At 35.2% G+C, this 14662-nt stretch overlaps 1 non-coding gene across 1 annotated transcript; it reads left to right on the top strand.

Moving 5' to 3' along the window:
- Positions 1-216: 216 nt before the first annotated feature.
- Positions 217-323, top strand: LOC145127970 (small nucleolar RNA R71). The gene has a single exon (XR_013716573.1). It is a non-coding gene; the product is annotated as a small nucleolar RNA R71 (small nucleolar RNA).
- The last annotated feature ends 14339 nt before the right edge of the window (positions 324-14662 follow it).

Here is a 14662-nt window from a genome sequence, read left to right as displayed (position 1 = left end):
ATCATAGCAGCCATCTCTTCAGAATGTGCACTCCCAACTCCCTTTACTCCTTCATTCCTTGGATTGTGGTATTCACGAGAATGCTTTGCAAATTCTTCAACTAATTCCTTGACTTCACCCGTATTTTTCTTTGTAGGTGGTCCTTGAGAATCAAGGAGTTGCCTAGTCATTACATTGACCCCGCCATAGAATATAGATTCTTCTTGTTGGATGTTAAGGTCATGTTGAGGACAATTCCTTAACAACCCCTTGTAGCGCTCCCAAGCCTCGTAAAGTGACTCCCCCGGGTTTTGCTCAAAATTGGTTATTGCCTTCTTGAGTTTAGCTATCTTGGATGGTGGGCAGAACTGATCTAGAAATTGCTCACGCATTTGAGCCCAATTAGTGATTGTACCCGGTGGTAGTGCTTTTAACCAATCTTTTGCTGCTCCCTTGAAGGTGACTGGTAGCATCCTTAGCAAGACGGTATCTCTATTCACATTTGGGACATTGAAATAATCAGCAATGTCGTTGACTTCATCTAAGTGCTTAAATGCATCCTCATGATCTTTTCCATAGAATGGAATATCCTTAAGTGCAGTGAGGATATGTCATTTTAGCTCGAATGTGGCATTGGCTGGAATGGCAGGTTGTACTAAACTTGGACCAACATCATCTCTAATTCGCTTCTTGTAAGCTCCCATTGACATTTCTTCAATGTTCGCCATCTCGTTTTTTGGTTCGTCTTCGAGTTTACTTGTATAGAGACCAAACTCGGCTTCGGATTCGTATTCGGATTCGTTTGGGATACGTATTTGATCTAAGCTCTCAACTTTGCTCTTGTTCTTTGAAGATGAACTCGACCCTTCCGTTTTCTTCCCCGACTTCTTTGAGAATACAGACTTGAGTTCTTGTAAGGGCGTCTTTTTTGGTGTTTGATCCTCTTTCACGGTCTTATCTTTCTTTTTGTGAAGGGCAGACTCTGGGTCTTCAAAAGGTGGCACCAAAGGTGTGTTAGAACCTCTGGTCATGAACTCCTGAAATAAAAAAAAATAAAAACGTAAAACTGAACTAAACAAAAAAAAAAAACTAGAAATCACAGTTTTCACGTCGTGGAAAGATACTCCACGTCGTGATTTCTGTAACTGAAAATTTTAGTTATGCTAGAAAAATAACTTTTTGCAGGTTTTACCCCACAAAAGGATCAATTAATCTAAAGCAAATAAACAATAAACTAAGCCGTTCCCCGGTAACGGCGCCAAAAACTTGATGTGCACAAAAGTACCCACTAATTTTATAATTTATAACCTAACTAACTTAACTAACTAAAATGCACCTAGGCAGTGTACCTATTCGAATTATAGAATAGTTGGGTAAGTCGGGTGTCGATCACAGGGAACGGTGTTAACTAATTAATTTATTTACTACTAAATTAACCTAATTTTAGAGCAAAGATGGGGTTTTATCTGATTTTGCAAGACCAGATCAACTTAAGTCACATAATTCAATCAAGTAATTAAAAACACTCTTGTTTAGTTCGAATCCACTTCCTCTTTATGGTTAGCTAGCTATTATGGATTATCAAGTTGGTCACCAATTATTATATTATTAGCAATTTAAGTCTAAATTTACTAATCTTTTTACCAATTCATGAACTACCTTGTATGGTCATACATAAGCAAAACACAGAACTAGTTATTAGTTATAGGTATGCTATGTAAGATTTATTATGCAAACACAATTATGGTCATAATTTATGTTCTCTAGCACAGCTAAATTTATTTACTCTAATTACCGTCTAAGATTTTGGTCGATCCTAGCTCTAGCAAATTAGTGTTCACTAGATCACTAGGTTATCAAGTTTATGCAGTTTAATGATCACTAACTACACATAACATGAATTCAAGCAGCTAAAGAAACAAATATTAACATGCTAGGTAGTAACAAATCAAACACAAGCAATTTACCAACTAACAAATCCAATAATCATTAAGCTAAACCATATGTTAGAAGCTTCATCTAGCTAAACAAGAGTTGCTAGATTTAGCTACTCATAGTAGCAAATAAACAAACACAAATCAAAGTATAAAACATGTTCAAGTATCAAACAAATAAACTAATTATGAACCTTTACTCCTTTGGTGTTGAAAACCTTTTTCCAGAATTTCTCTTCTGCTAAAATTCGTCTTTTGGAACCCTTTCAATCAGCCAAAAAAACTCCCCAAGTCATAATGGGCAAGGGAATTTATAGTTTTCTGAAAAGTCGTGATCCACGTCGTGGCAGGAAGCTCCACGTCGTGATCCGAGAATTATCCGTATTGGGCAAGGATTCCTTCTTCACGTAAGCTTATCTTCTAGAATACTCGATCCACGTCGTGGTCTTCTCGTTCACGTCGTGACTTCGGTTGAATCCGTGAATTTCTTCATCTTTTGTACTCCAAGTCTCCAATGTTCCAAGTATTCTCAATTTTGGTCCCTTTCTTCGAAAATGCTTCACTTTGGCTGCAAATAACAATTTATCCTTATAAGTACCATAATTCTATGCAAATAACCAAAATGTTAATAAAAATGTAAGTAAATATTGCCTAAAAATATGTATAAATATGACAATATCAGTAATCATTTCAAGGAAGAATATAAACCTTCGTTTTGTTATCTGGTGTGTTAAATTGTTATGTGATCTTCTTGTATGGTGACTTGGAAAACTGCGAGACAATACTTGGAATGAGTATGAGTAGGTGTGAATGGTAGTAGAGGCCTATACTACTGGAAGCACAGGACTCATACTTGGATCAGGGAAAGTCACAAGGTTACCAAGGAGCTAGTAATTGATTTTGTTTTATTCGAGTATGTCGTTACCATCGTTTCGGTAATGACTAAGAAGATTGTTGTTATTCCGACCCTAGTGGTCATATCAAATTGAGTCCGGCTACGATGAGTATGTTACATGGTTCAGAGAACCAAGTTCGATGTAGCATCTGACTTACGCCAAGAAGATTGAAGTAAAAGATAATCGAACCAGTATCGCGCTCATAGTTAAAGAAGTTGGTAGCTAGAAATGCTACATGTTGAAATGTGATTAGATCACATTAGAACATGAAGAAAAGTATATTCCATTCAGGAATTTGACTCTAAAGAGACCTGAGTCTAAGCGTTGCGACACATGATGAGAGGTCATTGGAACATGATCCACCGGTCTATTGTGGAAATCAAACAACTTATCTAAAGTTTGTTAAGAAGAGGAAGGAGTCTCCAATAAGAATCGACATTGTGACTTGAAGGTCATAATTTGGAGTCTAACATAAGACAGAGAGCAGATTCAAGATCGAGCACCGCCTGCAGTTAAAAAAAGAGTTAATTTGAAGGAACATAGGAGTTACAGTTATTACCTAGGATGAAGAGATAACGTATGGAGTCACTATACAACCCTATTTCGTTGATGATTCCGGGACGTAATCATCCTAAGGGGGAGATAATTGTAACGCCCGTAGATCCGGGCTAGTCAATTTAGAGATAATAGGGGTCGAAAACGACTCTTCGACAAAAGATTATTTAGAATAAAGTTGTAGAGTACGTTCCCGCCTACGCGTGGATATAAAGAACGTCGAAAACGGAGCTCATATGCGAAAGATACGAATTTTTAAAGTTGGAACTCGAATTTGCGAACATGGTGCAAAGTTGGTGACGTGGCAGCGCCACTGCCGTCCGATACTGATGACAAAGCTCGCTTCGGATCATAACACGTAGCCCCTCGCTACGCCCCGCGTCCGAGGCCGAGCACGCCCAGCGTACTCCGGTCTTATCCAGTTCCGAAGTGCGAGACAGCTGCACGCAGCTGGCATCCTCATCCGAACTACGCCCATCGTAGTGCTGCTGAACGCGCAGTGTAGTCCGAAGCTGCTGACCCTATAAATAGGTGCGAAATCTCTTGGATTTTTCACACATTTCCACTTCTCTCTCTAAATACTTTCTCTCTCTAACCCATTCCAACCCTCCTAAACCCTAAGGAACCCCCTAGCTCCCGAAGGAAGCCCCGAGGCTCCCGGAGTCCCGAGAAAAAGGGTCTTTCGGTTCGGAAACGCTGCTCCAAGCGAAGCCCGATTTTCTATAAAACCCACTGTTTTGTCCGAGGAAAATTATTTTGAGATAACGAAGTGCTGTCCGAGTACCGAGTCACCACCTTATCAAGTGAGTGCATAGTTACTTTCATCTTACACATAGATATGAAGTATTTAATATAAATTACATGCTACATGTGCATATTGTCTGTATACTTGCCGTCTATGCTGGGTGAAAGATTTTTATACATGTTTTAAATGAATTAAACTGCATATGTATTTTATATCTACAAAATGTGTTGGGTAAAACATGGGTAGATGAAATAGTTGCTAGGTGACAAAAACAAAATGATGAGAGGTGATATAGACCACGAGATAAGGGTGAGAGGTGAACCATGAGAGAATCCTTTTACCCAAGTATTGGCCCCGTCATCTAGCAGAGTATGGATGACAACCACGGACTATTCTAGACAGTCTAGTGGAACACTAGCAGACTCGCAACCTGTAGGTGTATTTGAACTGTGTATTCACCAGTTGTACTCTAAAAACCCATTGACACGTATTGCGAGTGGATTCTCGGAAACGATACTGTCGATAAACGAGATAACCTTGGCGACTATGAGACTTAGTGCCTAAACCCTGGCGACTATGCGACGTAGTGCATGTCGTATAAACCCTGGCGACTATGAGATGTAGTGCCTATATCCTGGCGACTATGCGACTTAGTGCCTGTAGAGTAAACCCTGGAAACGATGGATTTCGTGCCCATTCCTTAGGATGATCCTTAGGAATGAATGAACGAGGAATAGTTGATTCTTAGGGTAGATCCTTAAGAGTAATGAAGATACTGGGGATGGGTAATTGGGCTGATTGTTTGATGTTTAAACATAATAATTATATTATTGTGGGTTGAAAACCCTATGTACTCACCAGGTTTCCCAACCTGACCCACTCCAGCTCATTTCTATAACAGGTGTCGATATGGAGTTACATTACACTAAGAGATTAAGGAGATATAAGATCACTAGTGTAAATGAATGTAAGTTCTGTTTATGCATATGTTTCTGTATTGACAATGACATCCAATTGTTTTAAAATGAATAAAAAAAATACATTTCTTCGAAAATGCTTTGATAACGTATTTATCATGTTTTACTGGGAACAAATTCCGCAACACTTTTATTTAAAAAAGTTACTCTGGTTTTTAAACAAAGCATAAACAAAATCGGTCTTTTCTGGCCGTGAAAATGGGGATGTCACAGTTGACACCCTCCAAAATTACTTTTTTTTATCTAAAGGACAACTTGCATAATCTGAGTCATAATAACCAACTAAATTAAACTCGGAGTCACGAGATACGAAAGGCCAAGATTGGTTGTGTGCTTAAGATAACAAAAAAATTGTTTCATAGCTAGGAGATGTGATTCTTTGGGATTTTCTTGAAAACGAGCACACATGATGGTTGCAAACATGTGTAACGTCCCAAAATTACAATAAATTTAAACTTTTAATAAACTTATTTATTTAATATAAAATCCCAATCATTCGTTACTCAACCAATAGCCATTAAGTTTAACCTTAAAAAATCATACTAATAAAATATGTTATGTTCACAACTAACAATCAAACAGTGGGATAAAAGATACTATGAATTTATTTTTTTATAAAAATCATCAAACCGCGTCAGGTGTACCGTCAAGCTATGACTTTCCCTTTATTAGAACCTACTCTTCCCGAAACAATAATTTTAAAAGGGAAATGGTAAGCACGGATCTTAGTGAATTCAAACACAACATCATACATCAATCTACATACTTTACACCTATCACATAGATAAAACATACAAGCCAACAATTTTTAATCCAAACATACTACAAAGGTAAGCATTTAGTATAATATTACACATGCAAGTCTAAGAACACATTACTAGACGAGTATCCACTAAAGACTCAGCATTTCCACCTTCAGTCTATTGACTCGAAATTACCACCTTCAGTTCATTGACTCAGCATTACCGCATTCAGTCCATTGGCTCGGCACGTCCGCCTTCAGTCAGTCGGCTTGACATTGCTGCCTTTCAGCCCAATATACTAATGGGATTATTAGGTTACAACAATATGCACAATGCAGGAAAACTCTTAACAATTAAGAAGGGCACATGCAACCTAAAAGGATTTATGTCTTCAGATTAAGGCAACATACTTTGAATAACAAAAACCAAATATGTATCCTAGTAATTTTGAAAATCACAAAGTAAAGATACATACCTCAAACTTGTTATAGCAAACAAGTTACTTCAATCCTTCCTTTAAAGAGCTTGGAAAGCAAGCACCAAAAGGATGATGCCTCTAATGTCTCACACCCAAACCCTAGAACTAGAAGACACTTGAGGAGAGAGGAGGAAAGGTATAATTTTCGTTCATAGGCTTCCAAGAAAGAGTAGTCATGAAAATTGATGCACAAAGGGTCCTATTTATAGTTTATGTAACTTATGGACAAATCAAGATTTAAATAATTAAATAATGGATTTAATTTAAATTTAAATCCTTTCCTTATCATCATCCATGAGGCTTTTGGAAACCCTAGAAGGGCTCCCAAAACCGTCCAACCAAGGATGGTTCTAGAATTTCATCTTTTGTTCAACTATTGAACGATTACAATTCAACCATTGCACCTTTAATTAATTTCAATTAATTCCAGATTACTTCGGACTAATAATTAATTAATTCTAAGTGATTTCTCATTAATTTATTAACCATATAAATTGACAAATCAATTACTTTAACAATTGATCTCATATTATTTATTAATCACATAATAAATTAACAAATCAACTGTCTATTTCTAATTAATACATTAATCATATAATATATTAATAAATCATTTTCTCATAATTTCCAATTAGTATATTAATCATATAATAATCTAATAAATCATTCTCTCTCTCTCTCTCTCTCGCTCTCTCTATAAATGTCATTCAAATCAAGCTCTAGTTATGAGGGAAACCCCAAAAAGACTTTTCTTCTAATTACAAGAATAGACCAATTTAGTTACGAGCTTAGACACCTTTATCCAACAGTCTCCCACTTGGATAAGTCTGTAACTATAATTTCAAGTATAGACCTTGAACTAAACAGCAAATAGTTCTTTCCAAAGCCACTGCCAAACTCTGATTCAAATCAAACGTTGTCCCTAATATAAGTGATCAGCTATTCTTACGTTCTACAAGATATCGTATAAACAGAGTCATTGATTAAATGATCAACCTCATGTTCATTTATTTGTTTCCCGATTTCCTGATTTATGATCAAGTTAGACTACAAAATTGAACACATCAATTTAGTTCGGACCATGCACCTGGTTTTTTCATAGATCGAACTCAAGTCACCGACGGGCCCACAAATATCTCTTTTCCTATTAAGGAAAATGAATGAATAAACTTTGACTATATAATTGTAACCTTTAATCACCAATTCATACATGAAACTATGTTTTATAACATCATGTTACTGATGCATTTACGTAATACCAATGCTCAATCGACTTGTAAATTACAACTTATGTATCTCCATTTGAAAAATAGAATATATTATCGTCTTAGAATTACTCGTGATTAAATCCATGAAGTAATCTCTAAGCGTGGTTTTATCCAATACTTAAATCCTTATTTCCAAGTACTCATGAACATTGTAACAATCCGTATGCAATGTCCAATTCTTATGGACAATCCACAAATCGATTTATGACCGTCTTAATTCACTACTTACTTACAAAAGTATGAACGAATGTGGAATTTTGAATAATATTTAAATTATCAGGGAAGTAAAACATGCAATGTGAAACACAATAATAAATTAATTAACTATGATATCATACCTATTTGTTATGAATAAACCCTATTAGTTAATCACCATAAAATTACAAATTTATTAATTGTATAATGTTTTGAGTAATCAGTTAACCTCTTGAATTAAATAACATCAGTCATGCCATGTTATAAACATGAATACTATACCTCTCGATGCACATTGCTCCAATGATGCTCATTTCACAATTCCAAATTATTGTCCTTATCTAAGATGTAGTGGAATTTTATCTTTTTATGCACCGTCCTTTTGTGATGTCGTGGTTCTAATGTCACATAGACTGAGGCTTCGATATTATAGAATGTTCCACTGGAACTTGTTACTAGAAACAATTCCATGGTTATGAAGTTTCAAATTCAAGGCACACTCCTTGGACACTTCTTTGTATTAAAGTTTCGAAATCACATGTAGATTTTACAAACATCTCCCATTATGGAAACATTTCTATATTCTCATATGACCAACAATCTGACCAAGAATCATCTTAATTCAGAACGTGTCACTATGGCCCGTCCTAACAATATCATACTACCAGCTGTCCAGAAGCAATCAATTATGCGGTAAAACTTTAGAACGCTCTTGACAGTTGTTTCACAACTTCAGTCACATGCAATTCTAATCCTTTTCACATAATTCTAAAAGCATTTGAAAAATAGAATAATAGAATATTATAACATATATAATCAGTCCTATATCCGAAGCATATGACACTCGACTCATATTACTAGGGTCCAATATATGTTTAATTCCTTGCTATAATATTTCCATATATAGAATCTCCAATGTTGAAACATTTCAACATAATATTCATATATTTCTTTGACTAAGTTCTATTAAACTATACAATCTTAACAAAGTATGGGTTCCCTCTCCCTTAAGTCCACTATAACGAAACAATTCCCAACTTTTGCAACTTTCAAAGTACAGACATTGTCCTTATGAATAGTATTCTCAACATGTAATACCAGCATAAAATTGATGCTCCTACTAGCTTTGACATGTACTTAGAAATCAACTGGAATTCTAGAAATCGACACCCTTTGACTTTCTCATGGAAGTGCAGATTCCCTTGTCGTGATGCTTCATCAAGCCTCTAAGTAGGCTTTTTAAGCTTATGTACTTTATTCATATAGTGTGTGTGTCCAGCCCATTCAAGAAGTGATAAACATATCTCTTGAAGGTTTAAACAATTCCTTTCCATTCCTCACAATTTGAAATACGAAGAGGGATGTCGTAATCATATTGTGAATTTGAGAATGCAATTAATGCAACCAATATCCATACTGATCTTTATCAGATCTTTAAAATCCATCAGTGAAAGTATTTTCTCATAATCATTTTTATGAATTAGAGAGAAACCTTTTTCCACCTAGATTTAAGGTGCATACGTTCTCATCCATGGGGATCTATCATTTCCAACCTATGGTCATAAGACAAGGTTTAGACAAACCAAATTCAAAAATAGTTTTCCTTCGTGGACTGAACTTCGCTATTTTTAATTACTTGCCATCTGGCAGCTGAAGTGGCCTACCAGTGCTTCCATATTGTTAGCAGCTCACCCGTATTGATCAGCGTACTTTCACTGACCAATATGCTTTGCTTGTGCAGTTAAATAAAGAACATATAAATCATAAACATTGCCAACTCAAATGGAAATGCATAGAAATAAGAATATGTTAATTAAACAGAACAAGTTATCAAGCTCAGGTCGCATGTTAGTGATTACAAAAAGAATCATTTTCAGTTGACTCTTGAAACCATCAAGATCAATACGACTCCTACTTACTTCTTGACATATAAGTTTTCTCTCATGAAACATTCCTTGAGGAGCTAAAACAAAAATTCAAAAAGTTTGTGCGGATTTCCGACAAGAAACACTTCATAGAATAGGACTTAGTTTATCTTGTGCTTCTTGATCAGCGAAAACATAACAATTCCAATTCTAATGTGCTAGAGTAAGAAAACATTATAACTCCACATATTACGATGTGTTATCATCCTTCTTAGTTTTGAAATTATTTTCAAGATACGATTTAAAGTTACTAGAGCATGACTCTAAAATTTGATTGGAACAAAGTATGACTCATCTATGGTTGAAACATTTCCAATAAAGTTCAATTTCTCTTCTTAGTCATACAATTGTACTAAGATTTTCCTGGAAGATTAATGGTGATACAATTCCGTAATTATTAAGATGATCATAAAACATGACACCAAAGCATTCTCATTTCTTTTCAGATTAGAGAATATTTTATCTTTCTGCTTAATTGATTATTCTATTCATTCTGCTACTCTTTGAATCTTTTCAAAGTATCCAAAATTCTATTTAATCTTAAACACAATCATATTTACTGAAACATAAAAAAACATGACATATAGAGTTATCGTCCCTTGTGGTGGATCTGAAGAGTCCATATCAATATGTACTATATACATTAGTCCTTCAGTTGCCTCACATAAGCGTGTGAGCAATGAATTAAGTCATATTTTTTCAATGAACAAGATTCTCATATATTATACAATTCGACTGATAGAACACCAAGTATTTGTCTAGCTGGTGATGTGATTTCTTTTCATTTGGTCAATTATGACAATACCGCAAGTGATACTATAAGAATCAAATCCAAAATTAATATTGTTATTATTAGAAACATGACCAACACTTTCATTAATGCCATCGTAAGGAAATAAGACAAGGAAACTACGTAAACCAAAATTTCGCTTTTATAAATGAAAATTTAAACTTGTCCTTACAATGAATGGAATGAAAAACTATGTTTCTAAACATCTCTAAAGTGTAATAATAATCTATTAAGTTATCCTAACTCCCTAGTAGTAGCTCCAAATTTTGACCATCGAACCATGTGACCAAAGTATATTTCCCACGATCGGATTTAGCTCACTTTGCTTAAGCTACCTTCTTTCTTTTAGATCCTACAATACTATGAAAATGTGATTATCACATTATGTATTAAGAGTCTAAGAATAGGAACTTATTAAGTTAGATAATGGATGTACCTGAAGTAGAGTCATACGAATTGACTTTACCATCTTCAAAATCTTTCAGGTTGTTTGGACAGCTTCGCTTCCAATGTCCCTTCACTTGGCAGTAGAAACAAATGAACTCATTGGGATCAACATGTTGAATGACCTCAGAACGAGCCTTTCACTTTACCATACGATCAACCGGTTTGAACTTGGGCGATCCTTTTCGATTGGGAAGAGAAATCTTTTCTAGATCACTAATGTTACCATTGTCAATGTCAATGGAATTCTTGGAATTAGACCCTATAAGTAAATCTACTTTAGTTGTGTTCTTAAGCATTGCAGCTTCTGCAACCATCAACATATAGGTAAGATCAATTAGGTTCACATCGAGAATCCTCATATGAAAGTTCTTAATGAACTGACCATATGACTCAGGAAGCGAAAAAGAACCAAATCAATGGCTTACTACCTTGTGAATATGACATCCATCCTTTCCAATTTGTCAATGTACGATTTCATTTTTAGAACATGCGCGCACACATAATTTATATCTTCTTGTTTACATGCCACTAAGGTTTGAGTAGTTTTATATCTTTCAACTCGAGGAAAACGTAAAGTTGGGAGATTCACAAGAGGATGAGGTGGAAGAGTTAAAGAGAGATGATGTCCAGTTCCACCATTTCCTAAGGATGAGAATACAATTTCACCTTGACTCGAATGTGGAAGACCATTGCCAGATGATTGAGGAAAACCATTTCTATAAGAACAAGGAAGTTCATCATTCTCTTGATTTGACATCTAAATTTTAGGAGAAGAGAGAATTCAATTTAGTTGATTTTAATCCATAATTATTAACCCATAAATTTAAATTAAGGCTAGGATCCATATTTTCGATTTGAAATTTGAAGAGGGATGTTGTAATCATATTCGAATCTATTTTAGGTAGTTAGAGTCATCTCACCAATTTCAATCACATGAAACTCCTAGATCATTTGATTTATTGAATCTTATTAGTGGCATATTTAATCTCGATTATACTCTTACCATTTATGACTGGAATGTAGATGATCACAATTAAGATGTGAATAACCATGTAAATCCGCTCAAACATCCTATATCGATTCATGATCTCCCATTGATGTGTCAATTAACCACACATGCTCCATGAACAATCATCAACACGAGTTGTTTCATCATTTCATCTTTTTAGTCCCAAATTAGTTTGCGGTAAACCACACACGCTCCACTAACGATTCATAAACAAACGATGTGCGTTTTCATGGATTAGCATACAATTTCACATTTTTCCTGAAGTAACTAGAGTGGTATTTTTAAAAAAGGTTCTAGTACTTTATAGATTATACTTTTAATCTGATTATATCCCATCGAACGTGTTCAACAAACAACCGTCCACCATACAGGAGATCGGTGGGTGAAAAAAACACCCATTCAACGGTCATTTTATTGGTCGTTTCCTTATACCCTCTTTATAGCATGGCTTCGTGAATGAGGCTTACTAGTGATTCAACTGACTTTATATTATACATATAGTAATTAATCTAATACTCCCTTCATCCCATATTAATAGTTCATGTTTCCTTTTTGGTTTTTCCAAAAATAATAGCCTAGTTCTAAAAATAAATATATCTTTTACCAAAATACCCCTCATTATTAGTTAACCCATGGAATTAAATGCAACAAAAGGGTAAAACTGTCATTTCATTTAATAACGTTAGTGGTAATTAATGTTTTCCTTAATCTGTGTGTTTTTTGTTTGTGGACAAAAATTTTGAGACGGAGGGAGGAATACATATATAAGGGTGTATTTTAAAACTTTTCAAAACAGAAGGTTTAAATGTTAATTATCTAAATTAATCATATAATTAATTAATCAATTTAACCCTATCATGGATTTATAATTATCTTTTAATTACTATTATAATTAAATTTATTACTAAATCTCTATGGATAATTCAATTTAATTAATCTAATTATTAAATACTATCTTTTCCAAGATTATCACCTAATATTTAGGGATTTTATTTAATCATCCAAAGCATGAAAATCGGATTCTAACTGATTTCTATGTAGATAATTAAAAAATAACAATCACATAAATCAAATGTTAAGGTGTGAAAATAAAACATTGATTGCTTGATTATGATAATTAACACCCCCACGGAGATTATCCAAATAAGTAGCAACCCGACTTTGGAATGGATCGGTTGGTACCCCACCCTCAAATTGTTGAGGTGGTTGTTGTTGTCGGCCCCTTTCCCAACGAGCTCTAACATTCCTCCTTCCCCTTTGCCTCGGTTGCTCCCTTGTTGACCAATTGGTTGTTCATCATCTTCCGGGGGTATTACATATCCCCCACCAGTATTCACCACAACTCGCATAAGACTCAAAAATTAAATCTTCAAATCCGAGTCCTTAAAACGTGTCAGATTCCGAATAAAATTAGGACTCAAAATCCCATAAGAGTGAGCTAGTCGAGTGACCAAATGTCCACTGGTAATAGGACTACCAGGCCGAGAATTCACCGCCTTTTTCCCTAAAAATCTCGCAAGCATGTAGGGAAGATCACAAAAAACTCCTACCGTGATGATGCTCCAAAGATATAATAAATTTTGGGAAGGCACCTTGTCACCATGATGTTTGTGATTAATGGTGAAAGTGATCAAGCGATGTAAAAACCGATAGATAGGTGACCGAATATGTCCTTCACTAGCATCTCGCGAACTATACTCGTGGTTGGAAATGGTTCTCCAAAACTGCACGTCAAGCAATCCCGTGGTGAAGTCCCGAACACAACCTTGTAAAAATAAGATAAAATGAGGTGATTGTGTTTCCGCTTCTATATATAACCCCATTCACCAAGCAAACTCCTGCAAGCTACGTTCGCGATAAACACCTCCCAATCTAAACGCAAGGGCCCGGTTGAAAGTTGGGTCGATTGTCCGTTCTTCAAAACTTACTGTGGCAAAAAACTCAACAGACAACTATCGGTAAACCGGTTCTTGAATAGAAAATAAATTACGCCACCTGTTGCATTGATAGTGAAACTGTCTCCTACAAATAGCTAGGTCCAATACCGCTCCACTTCCGTTACCATGCCAACCCACTACAAGAAAACGCCGAAATAGCAACGTATGGTTGCTATGGAATGTATTTTCGTTGTTATTCTGTAACGGATCATGCTATGGAATGTCGTTCCATAGCTAATTTGCTACCACATTTTCTACGAAATTAATTTTCGGTAGCAAATATGGGAATTGCTACGGAAATTGTTACCGACTCGAAATCCGTTGGTATATTGCTACCGATATCTCTATGGAAAAACCATTCGTAGCAAATTTGCAACAACATTTTTTACGAAAATAATTTCCATTGTAATTTTGCTACGAAATTAAATAGCGTGGTTAACTGCAATGAAATTTTTCAGCGGAATAAAATTACATAGTTTCTTTGCTATGGAAGTAACATTCATAGCTATTTACCTACGAAATTATGCTACGAAATTTTATTTCATTTGTTTGTTTTGCTATGAAAAAAAGGCTAACTAAGGTGTTACGAATTTTGTTACGAAATTAAATTTCATAGAAATTTTGCTACAGAGTTCAAATTCATAACTATTTAGCTATGAAAGTTTGCAACGACAATAAAACTCGTTGAAGTTTGACTATGGAGCCAATATCCGTTGCAACTTTTGTTACGGATTTTGTTAGGAATTAATATTTTGTAGTTGTTTAGCAACATATATTAGCTACG

The sequence above is a fragment of the Lactuca virosa genome, chromosome 7 (assembly GCF_052849685.1).
Source record: "Lactuca virosa cultivar CGN04683 chromosome 7, Lactuca_virosa_CGN04683_v6, whole genome shotgun sequence".
NCBI classification, from domain to species: domain Eukaryota; kingdom Viridiplantae; phylum Streptophyta; class Magnoliopsida; order Asterales; family Asteraceae; genus Lactuca; species Lactuca virosa.
Note: the sequence above shows the minus strand (reverse complement) of the source record. Positions and strands in the feature narration are given on the sequence as shown.